The sequence below is a fragment of the Camelus dromedarius genome, chromosome 29, assembly GCF_036321535.1.
Source record: "Camelus dromedarius isolate mCamDro1 chromosome 29, mCamDro1.pat, whole genome shotgun sequence".
NCBI classification, from domain to species: domain Eukaryota; kingdom Metazoa; phylum Chordata; class Mammalia; order Artiodactyla; family Camelidae; genus Camelus; species Camelus dromedarius.
In genome coordinates this window covers 17,144,796-17,158,223 of record NC_087464.1, presented here as the reverse complement: position 1 = coordinate 17,158,223, position 13,428 = coordinate 17,144,796, and positions in this window count along the sequence as shown.

Sequence of the window (13,428 nt, the reverse complement as noted above, 5' to 3'; positions counted from 1 at the left end):
TCTTTTAAAAAATGAGGTTGATCTCTGTATGCTAATAGAGAAAGAGTTCCTAGTGGGCGAAAAAAGCAAGGTGCAAAACGGTGTGCGTATAGTATGACACAGTTTGTGAAAAAATGTAAAGGAAAGAAACATTTAATACATGTGCTGACAGATTACCTAATAAATTTTTCTTGCTGCATAGAATACACAAGAAAGTGTGAATGGTGATTAACTTTATCAAGAGGTACTAGAAAACAAAAGGGAGATTTTTTTACTTTTGATTTTATATTTTAGGAAACTATAAAATCAAAAGTAAAAAAATTTTACCGTGTGTGCATTTATTTACTTCTTTAATAATAATAATGGAGTTGAGGAATTTTGTGTTTTTTCCTCTTAAAACTTTATGTATTAAAAAAAAAACACTGATAAAGATGTGGAGCAACAAGAACTCTCATTCATTGCTGGTGGGAATACAAAATAGTACAGCTACTTTGGAAGACAGTTTGGTGGTTTCTTACAAAATTAAATATAGTCTTACCACATGATCCAGCAATCACACTTTTTGGTATTTACACAAAGGAGGTGAAACTTTATGGCCACATAAAAACCTGCAAACAGATGTTTGTAGCAACTTTCTTCATAACTGCTCAAACTTGGGAGCAACCAAGATGTCCTTCAGAAGATGAATGGATAAATAAACTGTGGTACCTCTAGACATTGGAGTACTATTTAGCACTGAAAATGAGCTATCAAGCTATGAAAAGACATGATAGAAACTTAAATGCATATTACTAAGTGAAAGAAGCCAATCTGAAAAGGACACATTCTGTATTATTCCAGCTGTATGACATGCTGGAAAAGGCAAAACTATGGAGACAGTAAAAAGATCAGTAGTTGCCAAGAGTTGGGTCAGGAGGGCAAGGAGGGATGAATAGATGGAGCCCAGAAAATTTTTAGGGCTGTGAAAATATTCTGTATGGTACTATAGTGATGGACACACGTCATTGAACATTTATTTGTCCAAACTCATAGGATGTACAACACCATGAGTGAACTGTAAAGTAAATTATGGACTTTGGGTGATTGTAATGTGTCAGTGTAGGTCCAATGTACCACTTGGTACAAAATGTACCACTTTGGTGGGGATGTTGATAATGGGGGAGGCTGTGCATGTGGGGAGGCAGGGGATACACAGGAAATCTCTGTACCTTCCCTTTAATTTTGCTGTGAACTTAAAACTGCTCCAAAAAATTGTCTTCAAAAAATAATAAAAAATTTAAGAACCACAGTAGCATATTATTGTACACCCTTTATGAGAAAAATTAATATTTCTGTCAGAACAAAACAAAATAAAAGCAAAGTGATATATGTGTATTGTTGAAGTTTTGGAACATACAGAAACCTTTAAAAAAAAAAACAGTAGTAAAAATCATGTGTAATCTTAACCCAAATATAACCTGCTACCATTGTGGTGGATTTCCTTTCATTCTTGTTTCTACACATATGAATGTGGCCAATATGAACTGTACCACAACAGTCAGGATGCCTTTAAACATTTTTCCGAAGTAAATGAAAAAACTAGCTCTAAAAAAACAAAACAAAACAACCAAAAAACCCCCAAAAAACTAGCTCTAGCCTCTAACTGCTGAGTTAGCCAATTACTTCCTTCTTGGAGCTCCCCATTCTCTTGTACTTGTCAGGACCCTGGGGTTTACATAACCCACAAAGGAGTCCTGTGGACACTCAGACCAGTGGGAGAAAACCCCAAACCACTCAAGCTCTGACAGTGGCTGTTTCTGCAATTGCTCCGCACCACCACAAGGTGTCACTCTGTCACCCCAGCACGTTTTCACCAAGGTGACACTGTGCGCGCATCCTTCAGACATAGGCCTGTTAGGTGACTCCACCCCCTCAGCACCAAGAGTCTTTTGCCAGTTTCTAATGTCTCATTCTTAGTGCCCGACCCTTTCAGGCCCTGCCAGTCTCTGTGTATTGCTTAGTTTCTAATTTTATTAATAATATTTTTAATGTCCACAAGTTTTCTCAATTTGTAATTTTTTTAACTGAGGTAAAATTTATACAATGAAATGCATAAATCTTAAGTACACATATCAGCGTTTCAACAAATATATACACCATTATGTATACATTTAAATTTTTAATTTATTCAATTTCTTGATCTCCAGTGGTCGCTGTGAGAAAAAAGTGAAAGACTGAAATGGACCCCTCCTCCCCCAAATTACTTTCTTTCTAAGGGTACCCTTCTGTGACATCTTTGTCTTTTCTGGCCTTTGATCTATTATTCTTGTCCATAGAATCACAAATTAGTTGTGTCTGATAAAAGGCAATGGTTATTGCAGATAATTGCGTATAATCTGTGGGCAGATACATTTGCACGTATTTATAAATTCATTTTAGCATTCCTTTTCTGCCTACATAAGTGTACATGTAGTTCTTTGAATTCTCTTGTGAGCTTTTGTTGTGAACTATTGTAACATGTTATTGGTTCCCTGATTAATTAATGAGTTAAATAAAATCTTTGACACATGTTCATTTTATACCTGAAGAGAGTCATAATTATGTCCTCTTTAAAAATTTATCTTTGAACATCACCCATTTTCAAGGCATGGGTTAATAGATTATAGCCTGGAGACAGTTTATTTTCAAGGTCACACTGAATTTATTTAAAAAGTCCAGGACAAGACCCAACAGTTCATAACTATGAATTATCCAGAAAAGTTAGAAATACTTCTTGTGCTCTGAAAACAGAAAGAAATGTATTCATGAACATTCTCAAATTTCCAATAAAACAAGGTGGAGTCCATACACTGTAGTCTTTCTGTTTTGTTTGTTTGTTTGTTTGTTTCTGTTTTGTTTTTCCACCTCAGTTTCTTCTCAAGGTCTTAAAACTTGAGGACCAGTAAGCTGTTGGGGAGTTCCTGGAGGGCAAGCACTCTTGTCATTCACGTCCAGTAATGAGTTCCCAGTTGACTTAAAACATTAGTGAAATTAAGCAATTTCCCTAGTGATGTGAAAGTTTTTATACGTATGTAAGGGAATCCCTCAGGCCTCAAAGAGCAACAGGAGGGAGGAGACTCTCCCCAAGCTGGGCAGCCCAGGGCACTGAGGCCCAGTGTTTATGTCCCTCCTTTGTCTCCCCATCTTTTTCCCACTCCCCAGGCCAGTCAGATGGCAGAACCCAGGACAACAGGAGGGGAGAGAATGGCAGTGGGACTGGGGTGGGAGCTGTACTGGCTGGACAGGCCCCTCTGGCTCTTGAAGTGGAAGCAGGCTCCCATGTGGCCAGGTCTTGGGAGGTTGAGCAGCTGGAGGTGTAAGTCACTGGAGCAGAGGAGGTGAAAGGACCATGAGCGCAGGTGGTGAAGGTGGAATCAGCATGTATCCTGAAGTCACTGAGGGTGAGGGCAGGACATTGGGATGAGAGGAGCCTGGCAGCCATGTCCAAAGCCATCACCTAAGGCTGCAGAGCGTCCTGGAGCAGAGGTTCTCAGCTACCGTGTGGCTCCATCAGGTGGTGTGGTCATGTGAGACGAATGACCACAACCAGCATCGGGAACTGTGCTTCCACTGAGTTGTGCCACCTTCCATGGAGCAGCTGCAACCCCAAGTCTGGATGGCAGTGCTGTGTGGGGAGCAAAGATTGGTAGGTGACAGTGGAGAGGCCGTGAGGCTGCTCTGCTGATGTGTAAGCATTGCTGGAGTTTGGGGGAGGTCAGTAAACACCTCCTCTCTTTCCCTCACCTGAGTTTATAATTAATTGATAGATGGATTCAGGTGGAATTCAGTCAGATGGTTTACTCCCTCATTCAACAAATATTTATTGAGTGTTCTTTATATGTGCCAAGACATGCTAATGATTCGGCAGTGAGCAAAATAGCAAAATCCCTACCCTCATCCAGCTTACACTCTGGCTGAAAGAGATGGACAATAAATTTAAATAATAAGTGAAGTACATGGTATGTTAGAATAAACTAAAGTAGAGAAGAGAAGTGGAGAGTGCTGGAGGTGTAATTGTGAACAAGAAAGGCCTTGCTGATAAGGTGAGAAGTAGGAAAAGACTGAAAGAAGAAAAGGGGCCATGCCTTGCTGATGTCTGAGGGAAGAGCATTCCAGGAAGTGCAAGGGCCCTGAGGTAGGACTGTCCGGCCTATTTGAAGACACTAAGCTAATCATGGTGGCCCTATTTTCCTTGCTAGTGACTGGTGTGAAGGGTGAACAGTGACACGATTCTGACCTAGGAAATGAGAAAGGTAACCTTCATGGGGGCTCCTGGGAACAGTTCCCATACTTGAAGAGATGGTTTCATTCTGTCTATGGATTTTCCATAGCTGATGTGATGTCTGAAACTGTTGCAGCCATGTTGTGGTAAGATAGGGAGCCAGCTTGAGATGGCAGAGCAGAAAGAGAGAAAGAACCTAGGTCTTTGATGACATCAGAAAGCTACTGATGGTGCTGAACCTGGAGCTGCCACAAGACTGTATCAGCTCTGGGTAACTTGGTATGTGTAGTGCAATGAATATGTGGGTTGACTATATAGTCTGTACATTAGTACATTACATGATAATCCAACTATTATATTTTTCAATTAAAACCTTATGAATTGTTCACTAAACATATGAAAGGATTTTCAAACTCACCAATAATCCAAATACACACACAAAAACGAGATATCATTATATGACAACCAAATTGGCAAAAATTTTTTTAGAATGCTGGTAATACACAGTCTGATGAAGATCCAGAAAAATGACAACTTTCACAGACTGTTGGTAGGAATGCAAATTGAGGAAGCCTTTGGTATATGATTTAGCAGAATCTATTAATATTTCAAATAGGCATACTCTTCGAATCTCCTTTGAACTTCTGAGTATCTATCTTAGAAAAATATCCATGCATATAGAGGCATGTACACACTGGATGTAATATTTTAAAAAATAAAATCAACCTAAATATTGCTCAATGATGGAGTGATTAGGTTGCCTATGGTAAGGCCATATTGTTTAATTCTAAGTTTCTCATTGTTTACAGTGTTAAAAAAGAGATAACAGGGCCCAAATGGAGTCATTTGTGCTATGCCCACATCATCAAACCAAAATTTAATAGTTAACCTAATTGCAATTTTAATCTCTTGCAGGAATGTCATCTTAAGTGGTCAGTCTGAAGAACTTAAATAATTCCTGAAATTTCCTGGTCAACAGTATTGAGGTAATCTGTCTGATCGACCCCTTCCACCCCCTAAAGAAAGATAAGGTCATCTACTTCGTCCCTGGTACCTGCCTCCTTTGTCTACAAAAACCTCTTTTTCTGCTGCTCTTTGGGACTCCTTTCTACTTGCTAGATAAGATGCTGCTTGATTTATAAATCGTTGAAAAAAACCACTTTGAACTTTACATTTACTCAGTTGAATTTTGTTTCTTAACGACAGTCGTTATGTTCTATAAAGTCTCTGCAAGCACTGAATTAGCAAATACAGAACCATTGCTCAGAGAGGAAATACAGGGTTAGATTCCTGGGAGCCTCTAGTCACAACATTTTTGTCACCAATCAACATATAACCTTGTTTTGTGTGTGTTTCTATTTAAAAAATCCTTATTTGGGGGGAGGGTATAGCTCAGTGGTAGAGTGTGTACTTAGCATGTATGAGGTCCTGGGCTCTATCCCTAGTACCTCCGTTAAAATAAAGATAAACAAATAAATCTAATTGCCTCTCCCCCCTAAAAAGATAACACTAACAATTTGCAGTGGTGGAATGCATGCTTAGCATGTACAAGACGCGGGTTCAATCCCCAGCACCTCCATTTTAAAAAAAAGACCTACTTTGGATTAAGACACCTTATTTAATACATATTTCTTACAAATGATTGATTGTGGGGTCTTTCAAAGATTTTAAAGGTGGGACTTTGGAGGCTATTTGCAGTATATGGGGTTCGCTTGCCAATGTCCTTGTAAAACAAGTTGGTCTCATCAGTAATGTAAACCTGCTCTTCCACACGACCTTTTTCCTGTATAACATTTGGCAGGTATTTAAAATTTTTTTCCATAGCCTCCTGATCTGCGGAATCAGGCTTGCCTGCAAATTTAACATTTTTCATGCCCTTATTGCCTTTTGAAATGTTTGAGCCAGCTAGAACTCACTGAAAGTATGTAACATTTTCCTGACTCAGTGTGACTGTAAATTTCTTTCTTTCAAGCCTCACAACAGTGCTGTCAGCTCTGCTGTTTTACTGCCTGTCATCTCATGAATCTACAAATTTATCCACTTTTCTATCTCCTCTATAGCTTCATCATGAGTTTTAAATGTCTTTAGTACTTTCTGGAGCAGCCTTACGTACAGATTGGCCAATTTCCTCTTGCTAAGTATAAGGTATTGCTGATTCATTAACAAAGAAGTCACAGCCAGGGACACTATGACTCGTGCCCAAAGGAAGCTTATCTAACACATATTTTCTCCATAAGTTATGTCACAGTCTTCTGGATCCTAGGAACATTAGATAGCACATCAGCACTACGCTTGGGGGTCATTTAAAAAGTGAAATCAATAACAAAAAACACAAAAAACGTGGCATTAAATTGACCCAACAAAGGACACTCATTTGCAGTACGAGAGCTGAAGCAGGAAGGCAGAGCATGGCCTTGTTCAACCTCAGCTGGAAACATGCTAGTCAAGTGACTCAAGTTTTTTGCAGCTCTGCCCCTGTCCACAATGACCCTGAAAGTGCCGTGAATATTGATTTGGGGGTTACAAATAAATGTTCGAGAGTAGGCAAATTTGCAAATATGGAATGAAGGTGGACTGTACCTATGAAGAAGGATAAGGTAGATCAGTACAGATTTGCATAGCAGGATGCTGTGTTATGTTTTTAAGTGAAAAAAGAGAGTTACAGAACAACATGTATAAAGGTGAAAAAAGCAAATGCTCATAAGAGCCATGCAGTAACATGAAATGGTGAGGGGGGCCAGGGGAAGACATCTGGGAAGAGTGAGGACTGGAGAAGAGGAGGGTTCATCCCACCTGCGGGGGGCAGCCCACTGCTCAGTGCTAGTCAAGGCCAGTGTCAGCCCAGTGATACCTTATCTCCTAAGTTTTCAAGATATTCATGAAATATCCCAATTTAAAATGATGGCAACTAGTTCCAAGAAGTTTAAAAATTCTCACAGGTCTCGCACCTTTGGGTAGGAGTCTTGTAAGTCCTGGGTTTGTATTTCTGGTAGAGAGAATTCGACTGTGGCCACTGAGTTTTTGAGCTAGACCAAATCTCCTCTCCCATTCAACAACCTGTCAAGTGAAAAGGGCGATTGTGTGGTGCAAAACTGACTCGTGGGACCCAGTCTAGTAGGGAGGGGATTTCTCAGAGAAGGAGGGCGTGGCCTTGAGGGGGAGTGGCCTTAAAGGGCGTCCACAGGTGTAACTACAAGTTTATAGGCCCTGTAAGTGCTGGATCTGATGGAACATGTTAGTTCATCAGGGAGGTAGCAGAGCCAAGTAGCCAAGATCTGGGGTTTTGGTGTGTGACAAACTATCCCAGTTTGTCCAGGTCTGAGGGAGTTTCCAAGATCTGGGCTTTCAGTTTTAAAACCAGGATAGTTTTACAGGGTTTTCCAGGATGTGGGATATTCTCTGCTAAAACTGGGAAAATTCCAGGCAAGTCAGGATGAGTTGTGCCTCCTAGATTTTGGAGTTAGATTTGGTTTTGAATCCTGGCTCAGCAGCTTTAGCTGTGCGACCTTGGGCAAGTCACTTTATCTCTTATCTCTTACACCTCAGTTTCCTCCTTGTAAAATGAGGATAATAATTGTTACCACTTCATAGAGTGAGATAAGCACTTAGCACTCAAAAAATTAGGCAATTGGGTACTAATACACATGGTTAAAAAATAGAAATAAAATGAACAGTGAAAATTAAGTCTCACTCCCACTTCCATCCCTCAGGACACAGGCCCCCAGTTCTCCTTCCCACAAGTAACCACTCTTAGCAGTTTCTTGTGTAGCCTTCCAGAGGTAGTCTGTGAATTATAGGAATATGGATACGGATCCTATTTTTAATATAAATGTTAGTAGACTACACATTATGTTTGCTCATAGCTTTTTTTCCCCATGTAATATATCCTGGAAAGCATTCCACATCAGAACATTAGATCTGCCTCATTTTTAATGATTGCATAGTATTTCCTGACATGGGGATATTATAATCCATTTAGCTGGTCTCCTATTGATGGGGTTGTTTCTAGTCTTTTGTTAACATAAACATTATGACAAATGATATAATATTATCTTGTATATACAACTTTGTGCATTTTCACAGGTGTGTCTGTAGGATAAATTTCTACTGACATGGAAATGCTGGGTCAAAGGAACTATTATTATTATTAATTATTATTATTGCTATTGTTAATCTCTAACAAGTCAGATATTGGGCCCACTCTTCTCTTCTAAGGGCAGATAGGAGCTGTTTACCTAAGCATAAAGAGATTTATCTCTAGGGGAGAGGGTATAGCTCAATTGATAGAGTGTGTGCTTAGCACGTACGAGGTCCTGGGTTCAATCCCCAGTACCTCCATCAAATAAATAAATAAACTTAATTACCTACATCAGTTTTTTTTTCATTTTTCATTTTTATTAGGTAGAATCATTACAATTTGACTGCACATATACAATATATTGCATGTAAATACACGTACACAATATACTGCACAAATAAACCTAATTACCTCCCTCAAAAAATTAAAAAAAAAAAGACATCTATACCTAACATCTTTTGTGAGTAAAACATCATTATGTCTTGATACTGATGTCTTGGAAAATTCTAGAATGCTTCTGCTACCTCTCCTCTTCTTTCACACCCTCCTTCTTTCCCTGTTCACATTGGTACATGGCTCTATTCCCACAAAATTCCCCAAATCCATCCCTCAGCTGACGTTGAGACGGCGCTTCAGTCTGGGTTCCTTAGAAAACAGGACCTGAGGCAAAGTTTATACACCAGCATTTTACAGGGGAGTGTATATTCCCAGCGAGGCGGGAGTGAGTGGAAAAGGAGAGTAAATGAAAGAGGAGGAGCCAATATAAGAGCAGGCATTACTGTGCTGGCCAATGCTTTTGCAACACAATTGCTTCCTGGGAATCACAGGACATCTTTGAGAAGCCAGGTAAAGCCTCTGCATCTCTGAGCACTCTGTGGCAGGGGCCCACGGTGTGGGGAAGGGGCAAGGAGGAGAGATACACTTATCTGTAGGCGCCCTTCTTCCCCTTGACAAAGTTTGCCCCTCATTGTGTCAACTCTTCCTCTCTTATGAGTTGAGCAGCCCTACCTGGCAGCCACAGAGAAAGCTTGGAACCCAAGACAGCACTGGCAGCCTCTGTGGCCAAATGCCGGCCTGCTGGGCGAGTCAACGTGCAGCTGTGGATTGTGAGGTGGTCCACTGAGTCTCTCACATCAGCAGCAATAGGGAACCCACCTGGCAGAGGATGGAAGCACAGATGCTGGTATGAGGCCAGGCACTGTTGTTTCATGTCCTCATGTTACATGAGGAACCTGGAGCAGCCACCACAGAGTGAGTCATTGCTAGCATTCTGGCCAGAAAGCAAGGCAAATGTAATGGCGCATAAAGGGAGTCTGGTACAGATGGCAACGTTGCCATATTTCACTGACCCTGACATGCACGTTATTACCTTTTAGCATCACTGAAATCAGGATGCACCTTACAATTGACAGCATGTCAGACTTTAACTGGGAGTTTCATTCCCTTTCTTGCTGATACTTAAGTGGCATGTTAGATGAAACATGTTAATTTGTTTAGGCTGATGTGTATTGACATGTCCCTTGATATCATGAGCCCAGAAATGTTCTCACAAAGAGAGCACTCCCATCTCCTGTGGGAAAGACCCATGAAAGGAAGAGCAGTTAGCAAATTCATAAATCAGGGGATCTCATATTTCCATTGTCAGTAATAAGCATTCCTTATGATTAACATGACCATTTGCTACTTATAGGGATCAGTGTCTGAAAATGTTTGCTGAGGTCCAGTCCAGGCTGTGAAACAGAAGTTCTTTCATGGGATCATGGTTAAAGGCTTTAACAAAGGCAGAACTCCTTGCTAAAGATTAATAGATACCTCATTAGCCTCGACAAGAGAAGTGTAACAACATGATTCCACTCTTTTTTCTCATTTTTTGTTTTAAGTGTATATATGTATGAGTGTGTTTAGCCAGTATGTTCAAGGTGTGTGTTTATATTAATATCCTAAATTGTGATGCTCTAAAGTGCAGTCTTTAGAGTCTACATCCTCACTTCTCAAAGTGCTAACCTTGAACCAGCAGTGTCAGACAACACCTGGGAAATTCCTAGAAATGCAGAATCCCAGGTCCCACTCTGGACCTGCTGAATCAGAATGTGTATTTAAAATGCAAGCTCCCGCACCAACTGCTGAGTGAATAAACAAAATATGGTATATCCACACAACAGAATATTATGCAGCCATGGAAAGGAATGAAGTACTGATACATGCTGGGATGTGGACGAGCCTTGAAAACATTATGTCAGGTGAAAGAAGCCAGGCACAAAAGGCCACATATTGTATAACTCCATTCATATGAAATGTCCATGGTAGGTAAATCCATAAGACAGAAAGCAGATTAGTGTTTGCTTAGAGAATGGGAGAAGGATGGCCTTGGGAGTAAGGGGTTTCTTTATGAGGTGATAGAAATGTTCTGGAATCTGGTAGTGGAGATGGTTGCCCAAGATTGTGAATATACTAAAAACCACTGAGGTGTACATTTACATTTTTTGAATATTATGTTACATGAACTTTATCTCCAAAAAGGTTTTTAAATGAAGCCAAATATAGCTCATTGCTTGCAACCTTTAAAAAGTTCATATATTGTTTCCTTTTGTTCCCACAGGATAGGAAAAGAAAATACTGCTTAAATCATTATGTTGGAAAGAAATGCCATCTGTTATTTATTGTTCCCCAAGTAGTACAGTTTAAAAATCTGTTGGATTTATTTTGGATCATCCATGTAAGTGAATGTAAAGTAAAATCTCCCCTGTAAATAGAGCGCTGTCGTTAACATCATTGAAGGAAAAGTGATCAAAATAATAAAAGGTGTTTAAAAGTGAAAATTTGGAGAAAAAAAAAAAAAAGCTCACTCCCCGGGTGATTCATATGCACGTTCATGTTTGAGAGCCGTTCTCTAAATCCCACCTCCTTGACTCCAAGCCCTCAGTGTCCCTCCCCACCCTCATCTGGAAAATCTTTCCTTTTTTTTTTCTTGGAATCCCCAGACGTGGCATCATTGTTTTGCTCATCCCATGTCCCCCATCCTCCTCCTCGCCCCTGGCCCATCTGCAGCAGACCTGAGTCAGAGCTGCTCCACCAAAGAGGACTGCCAGTGACCAAGGTCTCCGTCAGCCGCTGTTCTCCGTTTCTCAGTCTACTGTCGTAGGGTAGCAGACGAAATAAGCCAGATGCCAGACTGTTCCCCAAATTGTCTTTCTCTCTTCTCCTCCCCAGGCCCCTCTGCATCAAAAATCTACTCTCTCTTAAAAAAAAAAAAAAAAAATTTGTGGGGGAGGAGAGGGTATAGCTCAGTGGTAAATCATGTGCTTAGCATGCGCAAGGTCCTGGGTTCAATCCCCAGTACCTCCATTAAACAAATATATAAGTAGACCTAATTACCTTCCCCTCCAAACAAGCAAACAAACATACAAACAAACAAAATCTCTCTCCTCCTTGGAATAAAAAAGGAAAAGATACCAGGTGCCCATACACTAGAGAAGAAATGGAGTAGGGAAAGAAAGGAAGGAGTCTCCCCTCCTCCCCAGAGATAATGTGAACTCTAGCTTCTGCCAAAATTTTCTATCGCACACATCCACACACAGACACGCAGTAAAATATTAACAGTGTTTTTTTAGTGAATGATAGGATTTCTCTCTTCTTTTTACTTATCTACATTTCTAGTTTTTCAAAAATGAGTGAATGCATATTACTTGTATACTCATAAAAGTAAATAAGGAGTGTTTTGTTAGAGGAAATAGGAAATTCCCCCATGGTGATGGAATATGTGATTTCCACATGCATTTTTAAATAGAGAATTTCTGTCTTGCAAAAATTAGCCTCTGAGGGTCACAAAGCCTTCCTCATACGGTTCACAGTACACAGAAAAGTCTTTTATTAGGGATGTCGAGTTACCAGAGACAGGAAATGAAGTTGGTTCCCAGATCTTGGCAGGAGGTGGTGGTGAGGGCCTCTAGAAATCTCAGGCCTCCCTCCAAACAAGGACATGCCAAACTCAATCTTCTATAAAGAGGGACTTCTTAAGAAAACTTCCTCATTACTATACCAATTGGCAATAATCCCTGCCTTCTCCTTTTTTATCACGTAGATCTAGGCATTGGATGCTTTGTTTTGACTCTACCAAGGAGCTGAATTGGTTAATTATCCTGGTAGTGATATGGCTTAAAAGGGCTTAAAATAATTTTGCTATTTTTAAAATTATTAACTAGGATGAAAGTTGCTCATTTTGTTTCTAATTTTATTCCCTTCTATGTGAGTTATCTGAACTTTTTTCACTGAGTAAGTTTAAATGGGTCATTCTAAAATATGGCATAAAAATTAATATGTTTATTGGGGAATATTTAAAATACAGATGAGCAAAAACTATTTCTATGTTTATGTGTATATACGTGTGTGTATGTGTGTGTGTGTGTATAGACATTCTTGGATATTTTTTTAAAAATAGAAATGATGCATTAGGGGAAATTTTAAAATTTCAAGTGCCTGAACTTTACCACTCAAACTAGCTTAGTCAAGAAAAGAATATTTATTGACTCATAAAACAAACCTAAGAAAAGTCAGGGTTATTTCTGGCCTTAGTGACCAAAGATTCAAATATTCTCAGGACTGCCTCCTGGCCTGTGCTCCCGCCCCCGTCTCTGCCTGCACTTCATTCTCTCAGACTGCAGCTCGGCTGCTGGGAAACTTGGCTGCCAGAAGCCTGCAGCTTCACATCTTCCCATGTTCACCTCCAGACAGGAAAAGGTCTTTTTCCTTTAGTTCCAGCTCAAAAAGTCCCAGGGAAAGTCCCTGACAGGCGGAGCTTCAGTTACCTGCATGCTCCTTGATAAATCGTCATGGGCAAGGTGGCCTGGTTCTGTGACTGCCTCAGTGCTGGTCATTGCCACCTCTAATCTGAACCCTGTGATGGAGGGAAGGTCATGTAATGAGATGGCAGGTCCCATCTGAACCCCTGGTGCTGTTTTATAATGTCAGCTCAGCTGCTGTTTCCCATAGAAGGGTATTTGCTGGCAGACAAATGACAAATATTCACTACATACAGACATACATACATACATACAGAGGACACCTGGATCCTTGAGGTCATCCCAGAGTTCCTGTACGAGTCCTATATTGCACACTCTTGATCTCTTGATGC